Source organism: Schistocerca gregaria, chromosome 5, assembly GCF_023897955.1.
Source record: "Schistocerca gregaria isolate iqSchGreg1 chromosome 5, iqSchGreg1.2, whole genome shotgun sequence".
Lineage (NCBI taxonomy): Eukaryota > Metazoa > Arthropoda > Insecta > Orthoptera > Acrididae > Schistocerca > Schistocerca gregaria.
This window is the reverse complement of record NC_064924.1, coordinates 208,573,611-208,583,187: the sequence shown is the minus strand read 5'-3', so window position 1 is coordinate 208,583,187 and position 9,577 is coordinate 208,573,611.

Below are 9,577 nucleotides of genomic sequence, written 5' to 3'. Positions count from 1 at the left end.
TTCCTACAGAACAGCCCAAAGAGATGCAAAACAGGCTATAGCAGCAACCGTATCCTCATGTTATGCTGATCTATACGCAAAACTTGACACACATGAAGGAGAGCAGGACTTATATCAAGTCGCTAAAGCAAGACATCACAATTCAAAAGATGTTCATCAGTTCTATGGAGTCAATGATGAGACGGGTAATCTGCTACTTGACTGGAAGGAAGCCAGAGAATGATGGTGCAGCTACTTCAAGAACATCTCAACAAAAGAGTTCCCCCATCCACCACTACCCACTGGCCATGCTGTTGAAGGGACCCTAAGAGAAATTGCAGTCGAAGAGGTCAAGACTGCTTTGAAGAAAATGAAGCCTGGGAAAGCCACCAGCGCAGATCATCTTCCAGCACAGTTACGGTGTTCCCATCATTGGAAGGCAGTCGAATGGTTAATGGAACTCTTCAACAAATCATTGACAAGGGGCAAACACTTACTGGTTGACAGCAGAGCATCACCGTGCCTATCTTTAACAGGAAGGGAAAATCCCGCTGAGTGCACCACCTACCACCCAATTTGACTTGTCTGCCATGCCATGAAAATCTTTGAGTGTGTTCTGGACCAAAGGATACGTGAGATCACACAGATTTCCAGAAACCAAGCTGGACTTGTGAAGAACTGCGCCACAACTGATGCAATTCATGCTGCAAGACTCTTAGTCGAGAAACATCATGGGAAAGCCAAGCCGCTGCATCTAGCATTCCTGGATCTCAAAAAGGCCTCTGATCGGGTGCCACACAGTCTCATCTGGGTAGCACTTTGTGCCGGAGCAGCTTATTATCTGGGTGCAGTTACTATATACACAGCCGAGAAGTTATGTCCGTACAACCTCAGGACTATCCAATTACTTCCCCATCACAGTCGGTGTCCATCAAGGTTCTGCATCACCACCACTTCTGTTCATTCTCGTAACAGACACTGTGACAGCTGATCTGCTCCAGCCAGTACCATGGACCCTATTTTATGCTGACGATGTGATGCTGGCAGCAGAAAACAAGCTTGATCTGCAGAGCCTAACTCAAGAATGGAGTGATCAGTTGGCGTAACACGGTTTGCGCCTTAATTTGAAGAAAACCAAGTACATGACATCAGACAGACATGAAATGGGAACCATCATGATTAATGATGAAGACCTGACTCGTGTGAGTGAGTTTAAGTACCTTAGTTCCACGATCACCATTGACGACAGACTCACGGAAGAGATCAACACCAGAACTCAGGCAGCCTGGATGAAGTGGCGTACAACAACCAGAGTCATGCAGGATGAAAGATAATTTAAAATCAAAAATCTATCACAATGTCATTTCACCAGTCGCCTTATATGGTTGAGTGTGCTGGCCAACTACAGTTAACGCTGCCCAAGTGTAATGGAAACGAAGATGCTAAGGTGGACAGCAGGCCTCACTAAGTTAGATCACGTTTCTATTGACAGCGTTAGGAAACAGTTAGGTGTTGCACTAATCTAGGACAAGATGGGCGAGAGTCGTCTTGGATGGTTTAGGCATGTTTTACGGACCGGTGATGACTATTGCCAAGGCAGGTTACACACTGAAAGTTGTCGGCAGTAGACCCAAAGGGCAACCTAAGCAACGTTGGGCTGATACAATTCATAAAGACCTTAAATGCGTGAACATCCACCCAGATGCAGCCCGTGATAGTGCAAAATGGAGACAACAGACCCATGTAGCGGACCCCGCAGGCTTGCATGACAAACGAAGGAAAAAGAAGAAGACTATAATGTGTTAATTGTAAAAAAAAGGTTACTCAAAATCAAAACATACCGTTCAATAAACACTGAAAAGAAAATTGAAATGAGAAATAATGAAGCAGGGCTCAAACCGTAATGTGAAATAATGAAGGAGGGCTCACTAAGATAGATTTTTGCTAAGTGAGGAAATAGCGCATCTTATGACACCACCTAGTTAATTGACTAACAGATGCCAATTGTGCTGCAGACCAAAGCCCTTGCTTCACTTGATCTCACTTGATTGCAAGGCTCACATATACGAAATACACTCCTGGAAATTGAAATAAGAACACCGTGAAATCATTGGCCCAGGAAGGGGAAACTTTATTGACACATTCCTGGGGTCAGATACATCACATGATCACACTGACAGAACCACAGGCACATAGACACAGGCAACAGAACATGCACAATGTCTGCACTAGTACAGTGTATATCCACCTTTCGCAGCAATGCAGGCTGCTATTCTCCCATTGAGACGATCGTAGAGATGCTGGATGTAGTCCTGTGGAACGGCTTGCCATGCCATTTCCACCTGGCGCCTCAGTTGAGCCAGCGTTCGTGCTGGACGTGCAGACCGCGTGAGACGACGCTTCATCCAGTCCCAAACATGCTCAAAGGGGGACAGATCCGGAGATCTTTCTGGCCAGGGTAGTTGACTTACACCTTCTAGAGCACGTTGGGTGGCACGGGATACATGTGGACGTGCATTGTCCTGTTGGAACAGCAAGTTCCCTTGCCGGTCTAGGAATGGTAGAATGATGGGTTCGATGACGGTTTGGATGTACCGTGCACTATTCAGTGTCCCCTCGACGATCACCAGAGGTGTACGGCCAGTGTAGGAGATCACTCCCCACACCATGACGCCGGGTGTTGGCCCTGTGTGCCTCGATCGTATGCAGTCCTGATTGTGGCGCTCACCTACACGGCGCCAAACATGCATACGACCATCATTGGCACCAAGGCAGAAGCAACTCTCATAGCTGAAGACGACACGTCTCCATTCGTCCCTCCATTCACGCCTGTCGCGACACCACTGGAGGCGAGCTGCACGATGTTGGGGCGTGAGCGGAAGACGGCCTAACGGTGTGCTGGACCGTAGCCCAGCTTTATGGAGACGGTTGCGAATGGTCCTCGCCGATACCCCAGGAGCAACAGTGTCCCTAATTTGCTGGGAAGTGGCGGTGCGGTCTCCTACGGCACTGCTTAGGATCCTACGGTCTTGGCGTGCATCCGTGTGTCGCTGCGGTCCGGTCCCAGGTCGACGGGCACGTGCACCTTCCGCCGACCACTGGCGACGTCATCAATGTACTGTGGAGACCTCACGCCCCATGTGTTGAGCAATTCGGCGGTACGTCCACCCGGCCTCCCGCATGCCCACTATACGCCCTCGCTCAAAGTCCGTCAACTGCACATACGGTTCACGTCCACGCTGTCGCGGCATGCTACCAGTGTTAAAGACTGCGATGGAGCTCCGTATGCCACAGCAAACTGGCTGACACTGACGGCGGCAGTGCACAAATGCTGCGCAGCTAGCGTCATTCGACGGCCAACATCGCGGTTCCTGGTGTGTCCGCTGTGCCGCGCATGTGATCATTGCTTGTACAGCCCTCTCGCAGTGTCCGGAGCAAGTATGGTGGGTCTGACACACCAGTGTCAATGTGTTCTTTTTTCCATTTCCAGGAGTGTATTTGGTCTGCCTTTTGGCAAAATCTGTCTTAGTGAACAGTGTAATAAGAAATGTCGCACTCACCACTACTAGTGCAGTTCAGACATGTTGGTATCTTTTACATGAGATCTGTATAACATTACAGCAGCACATGGGTTTTAAAGCAACCAACTAAAATTCTTGAAACATGCAAAAAAATCCCTGATTTTTACTGGAAACCGTTCCCAATACCTCCCAGTTTCCAGGTCGAGTGGCAGCCCTGTGCATGTTGTCCATCTACCTTTACAACTGTCTAGCATGAATAGAAGAGCTACAGTAGCTGACATCTTGCAGCATAACGTTCTAACTTAACATTTCTCTTCAGTAATGCAGGAAACGCCCAGCAAAACAACACCCGACTCACAGCAATGTGTCGCCCTCAGTCCTTCACATATCCAATCTTCTCCACAGCGATTGAATCAGATAGTACTGTTGACGAAAGATTGGTTAGCTTGGTTGTTTGCTGAAGAGATGTGACAGTAGCACAAGGAATTATCTCTAACAGAGTGATCTCCTCCATGCCAAGCAGCATGCAGTTGGAAAATATCAGCCGAGCAAAACACATTTTGCACTTTTCTCACATGATATTCTGAAAGCATGGTCAATGTTGATACAGTTTTTCTTGACTTTCAGAAAGCATTTGACTCAGTCCCACATCAGCACTTATTAATGAAAGTATGATCATGTGGGGTAAAAAAAAAGTTGTGACTGGACAAAGAACTTCTTGGTAATATTATATTGGATGAAGCATCACCAACAAGCATGGCCCCAAGAAAGTGTTTTGTGATTTGCTGTTTACGTTGCATATTAATGACCTGGCACACATTACCTCAGACTTTTAATGGAAGACCAATTACCTGAAAAAAGTTGTATAAATCCAGTATCATATTTCAAAAAGTGCTGCAAAGATTGGCAACTTGCTTTATATGTTCAGAAATGTAAAACTGTGCAGTTCGCAAACATGGTACTAAATGACATCAGTAGTCAAAATTAAAATGAGTCAACTGAGGCACAACAATTTGTGGGGATACAAAGTGAAATCATTGCTTTGGCTCAGTTGTAGGTAAAGCAAGTCGCTGACTTCGGTTTACTGCTAGGATCCTGGGAAAATACAATCAATCTATAAAAGACATTGCTGACAAAATACTCATGAGGCCCATACCAGAATATAATGTAAGTGTGAGAGACTCATATCAAACAGGACTAACATGGAATATGGAATCTAGAATATACACAAGGAATAGCAGCATGAATGCACTCAGGTACATCTGACTCAAGGGAGACTGAAAAATATGAACTGGCAAATGTTCGACAACAGATGTTGAAACGAGCTCATGAAAGTAAATACTTCTGCATTAAAGAAGACCACTTGTCGTAAAGCAGAAGCATTGAGTCAGTGATAGGCACACACAAAAAGAAAGGAAACTTTCTGGCTTTTGGAGTAATCCTTTTTTAGGGCTAGAGTAAAACACACACACACACACACACACGCACACACACACACCCCACCACCACCACCACCACCACCACCACCTCCTCCTGTTATCAGGTATGATGATGATGATGATGATGATGATGATGATGATGATGATCAGAACTTAACTGCATCTTTTCTTCATTTTCTGCTTTTCATATTAAGGATCTGATGTCCTGAATGTCTTCCATTACTGCTTTAGATATACCATAGAAGACCTCAAGTGAACCTCAAGCTTCTCTTCTGTTGTGCAGTGCCTAAACATACTGGCATTACTTCACAAAGTCCACTGCTATGACAACATCCTTTGAAAGTTTTAAGTAAAAGAACTTTGTTACTCTTCATTATTTACCAATCTTTTCTAAGTTTTTGTCATGTCTAGTTTAGCATCAAATCAGACAGAATTTGTATGCCTAACATACCAACACTGAGCTCTACTATAAATTTTTTTTCAAGAAAGTGCACTTGCTGTCTTAGATCCCATCTCACACTTTTCTTTGTACTGAGCTTAAATGTTTAACACTGGGAGTTTGTCATGAATAGACCCAAGACCACCTTACCAGCCAGTAACTAATCAGTATACCTAACTGGATGATGCAGAGTCTGCAGCAATATTTAAAATGTGTAAATCTGCCCTTGTAGAAGTTTTCACAAGTGTTTTGTACTGCTGAACTTTGCCCTATAGACTTGGCTCTTCAAGTGAGGCAACCACAGACTACAGCAGGAAGTTAGACAGGCTGTAGCATGCACTCCTTACTTCCTTGGCCTTCGCCGTTGTGGACAGTGGCTTGCACATGCGCGCGCGCGCCCACACACACACACACACACACACACACACACACACACACACACAATGGATCTACCTGGTGGTTAGCCTACACTAGCAGTGCCTGCCTGTGGGCAAGATGATGAGAGCTCCCTAGGATTGTAACAGCCTGCTGTAGATTATCTAAAAACAATTCTTGTTCTAGAATAGGCTTAACTGCCACGTCAGTGCAATTTCCTTAGTGAACTACAGCATGTACATCCATAGATAATGTGTTAAGGAATAGTTTCAACTGCTAAACAGCGAGCTTATGTAAACATTGGGCTTGAGGCTGAGGAGAAGCTTGTTTACTGCAAAGGGTGCAGCACATCCAACAGCATTGAAGGTTTTATACTAAAATATGATAAAAAGTGTGGTGTTGTCCCATGCTGAAGTTGGTACCTCACAACAGAACCACAACTAAGAACAGCCGCTGCCATATGCTATGATGAATGAGACACATTGGCACAGCCATGTCCTCAAGATGTTCCATCTGCTGCTACTGCAAGCATACTTGCATCAGAGTGCGGTGCCACTCAGCCTCCTACTAATCATCGCCTAAGGTGACAGCATTGTCTTATTTCAGATCAAGCAACTTGGTTAATAGTCAATTTTACATTGAAAGAAGAGACTATCATTCTGTATTGTTTCAAGTGGTAAGTTACAGCAAGGTTACCCAACAAAATTTTCTCGAGGACCCCCTTATCGTGCATGATCTGTACCTTGTCATGTCACAGTATCAAGTACCTAAAAGAGCCAAATTAAGAGTCTTTATGTTTTCTATTTTTGGTACTTAGAAAAAACATTGACATATTCATTACTGAAAAAATATTGAGCTTAAAACTTTTTCAATTTAGCCACCTCTGTTGTTGTTAAATTTTTGATTATTGCTCAAAATCTCTGTCTTCAAATCTGTGTGTTTGGTATAACAAACACCTTAAAAAATTGAAATTGAGTATGAACTGAAAATGACAGGAAAAAAGTGCACTAGAGATTGCATTGAGTAGACATGTGTGAAAAATAAGAACACTAATTTCATACAATGTATTATTTATTTGAAAAATACAGTTACAACATAGTACTCCATCAGTATACAGTTAGTTTTAATTTTCAGTTCTTAATGAGATGAGTTCAATCTGACCCTTGAGTCCATTATTTCTGAAGTATTAGGTTCCAAACTTGAAACTTTCACTCTGAAATCCGACCGCATGTCGAACTGATTCCTATATCTGTTTTAGATGAAACACTTGGAAGAAAATGCTTGCTCACACAGAAAATGCTTGCAAATGGAAGGATCTGTTTCACTGCCTTATCTCGAAGTTTCTTGTACTCTTTGCATGCTGATGCCCAGAAGTCTGCAATTTTATCACCGATGAAAATGTTTATCATCTTACCATAGCTGGAAAGATCCACAAGTTGATCTTGCTCTTCTTCAGTGAGGCCTCTGATTTTGTCTATTTCTTCACAGCTGAAGGGATTTCGAATATATCTGCCTACAGGGTCAGGTTCAGGGAAATACTCTCTAAAAGTGGTGGCTAGGCTGTGTAGATGCTTGATTACATTTATCTTGATGTGATTAGGCAAACTCTCCTCTGATGACTCCACAAATTGTTTTAAAGTAGAAAAGTTAGTTAGAGACTCATTTTCTATCCTTGACATCCAGATCTGACTTTTTGACCATAGCACTAATCTGCTCAACTTTGAACATGTCTACATTCTTTCCTTGCAAACTCAAGTTTAACACATTCAAGTGTTCAAACACATCAGCTAAGTATGCAACTGAGCAAAGCCAAAAGAAGTTAGTGAGAAAATCCGCGTACTTTGTGTCAAGAAGGAAGAGAACCTCATCTCTAAGCTCAAAAAATCTTGACAAGATCCTACCTCGAGAAAGCCATCTTACTTCTGTATGAATAAGAAGTTGCTCATGCTCACTGCTGATCCCTTTACACAACAAAGAAAATAATCTGGATTGTAGATGTTGAGTTTTAATGTAGTTGGTGATTTGAACTACTTCGTTAAGTATCTTTTGCGAAGGTTCAGGCAATCTTTTGGCTACTAAGGCTTCACGATAGATACAACAGTGAGTCCATTTAACCTCAAGGGCTACTGCTTTGATACGAGCTAGAAATCCTGTGTGTGTGTGTGTGTGTGTGTGTGTGTGTGTGTGTGTGTGTGTGTTTCTCCCCTCCTCCAGCCATTGACTTTGCTCCATCCGTCGACAAGCCTACACATTTTTCCCCAGTGACATCGTGTTCACTGAGATACTTATTTAACGGAGTAAAAATATTGTCTACTGTTGTATGCAGTAGTTCGCATGAAAAAAGAAAATCTTCGAACACTTGGTCTTCTCATAAGACTCGTGCGAAAACCAACATTATAGCTTTTTTTTGTGTGTGTGCTTTCATCCAATTGTAGAGCGTACATGTCACTCGTGCAAAGTCTAGTCACAATGTTTCTTCGATGTTAACTGCCATATCAGTAATTCATCTTTGAACAGTATTATTTGAGAGCGGGATAGTTCCTATTACCTTAGCAACTGCATCACCTCACATTCTCTTGCAAAGTATTAATGCTGATGGCAGTATACGTTCCTCAGCAACTGTGTGTTTTTCCCCACATTTAGCAACAAGCTGAGCCACCTCATAAGATGCAAGGGTTGAATGTTCATTTACGTTTGCACCACAGTGTTTGCTAATTCTTTTACGAGATGTTTTCAATTCTCCTAAATTATTTTTGAAAAAATCTAATGACTCACTTTTGTACTTTGGTTGCTTTGTTTCAAGATGGCGCTGGAGTTTTGCTGGTTTCATACATTCATTCGAAAGGCTTTCATAGCAAATTACACATTGAGGTTTAAGCTGTTGCTCAGGTCCAGTGAACATAAAAACACTGACAACTTCGGTTCGAGACTCACTGACTTATTTGCTTGAACATCAGATGCATTATCTTCATCTGTTGGCCTTTCTTGTTTTAACGAAACACTTTTTAACCAACAGTCCAATTTTAACTACGCGAATAGTAGCTTCCGTGAAAAACAACACTTTACACACTTCAGTTTTAATACAGAATATTCAATATGTAAACAACACGGTGTGTGAAAGCACTGGCAATAAGTTAACAATGGCCAATTTTCATCTGAAATGCGAGTTTCTGTGTAAAGTGACTGTCAGTTGTCAGCTACAAAGAGGTAGTGTGTGCAGTCTAACGGCATAAAGCAGAACTATTTGCCTCTATCTATTTCTAGTTTTGCACTAGAATGTACTAGTGTCAGTTGCCTCTAGGAAGACGCTAGACACAGAAGTTAGTGTTCACAAAAGCTCTGCTTGTGCAGGAAGTGGCCAAAACAAAACAAAAATCTGTTAACATAAGAAATATATTTAATACTTTTTTTATTCTAATAGCATCTTGGGGACCCCTTTGGCATAGCTCGTGGACTCCTGGGGGTCCGCAGGCCACCTGCTGGAAACCACTGAGTTACAGAGTTCAGCATCAGTGACAAGTAGACAGACATTTCTGAGGGTATGTGATCTAATACTGTGTGTGTGTGTGTGTGTGTGTGTGTGTGTGTGTGTGTGTGGTATCTACTAGATCTCCATAAGTACCAAATCTAGGCATAATAGAACCCACTACAGTGCTGGTATGACTGTGTCAAGTGTTTTTTCACCCAGCACTACGAGAAGTATCTTCCCACATTTCTTAAAATTCATCTCAAATATGCATTCTGATATTATACCTTAGTAACATTTTGGTTGTGTCTATTTCTTCTGCTGGGGGGGGGGGGGGGGGGGGGAAGAGGGAACACAT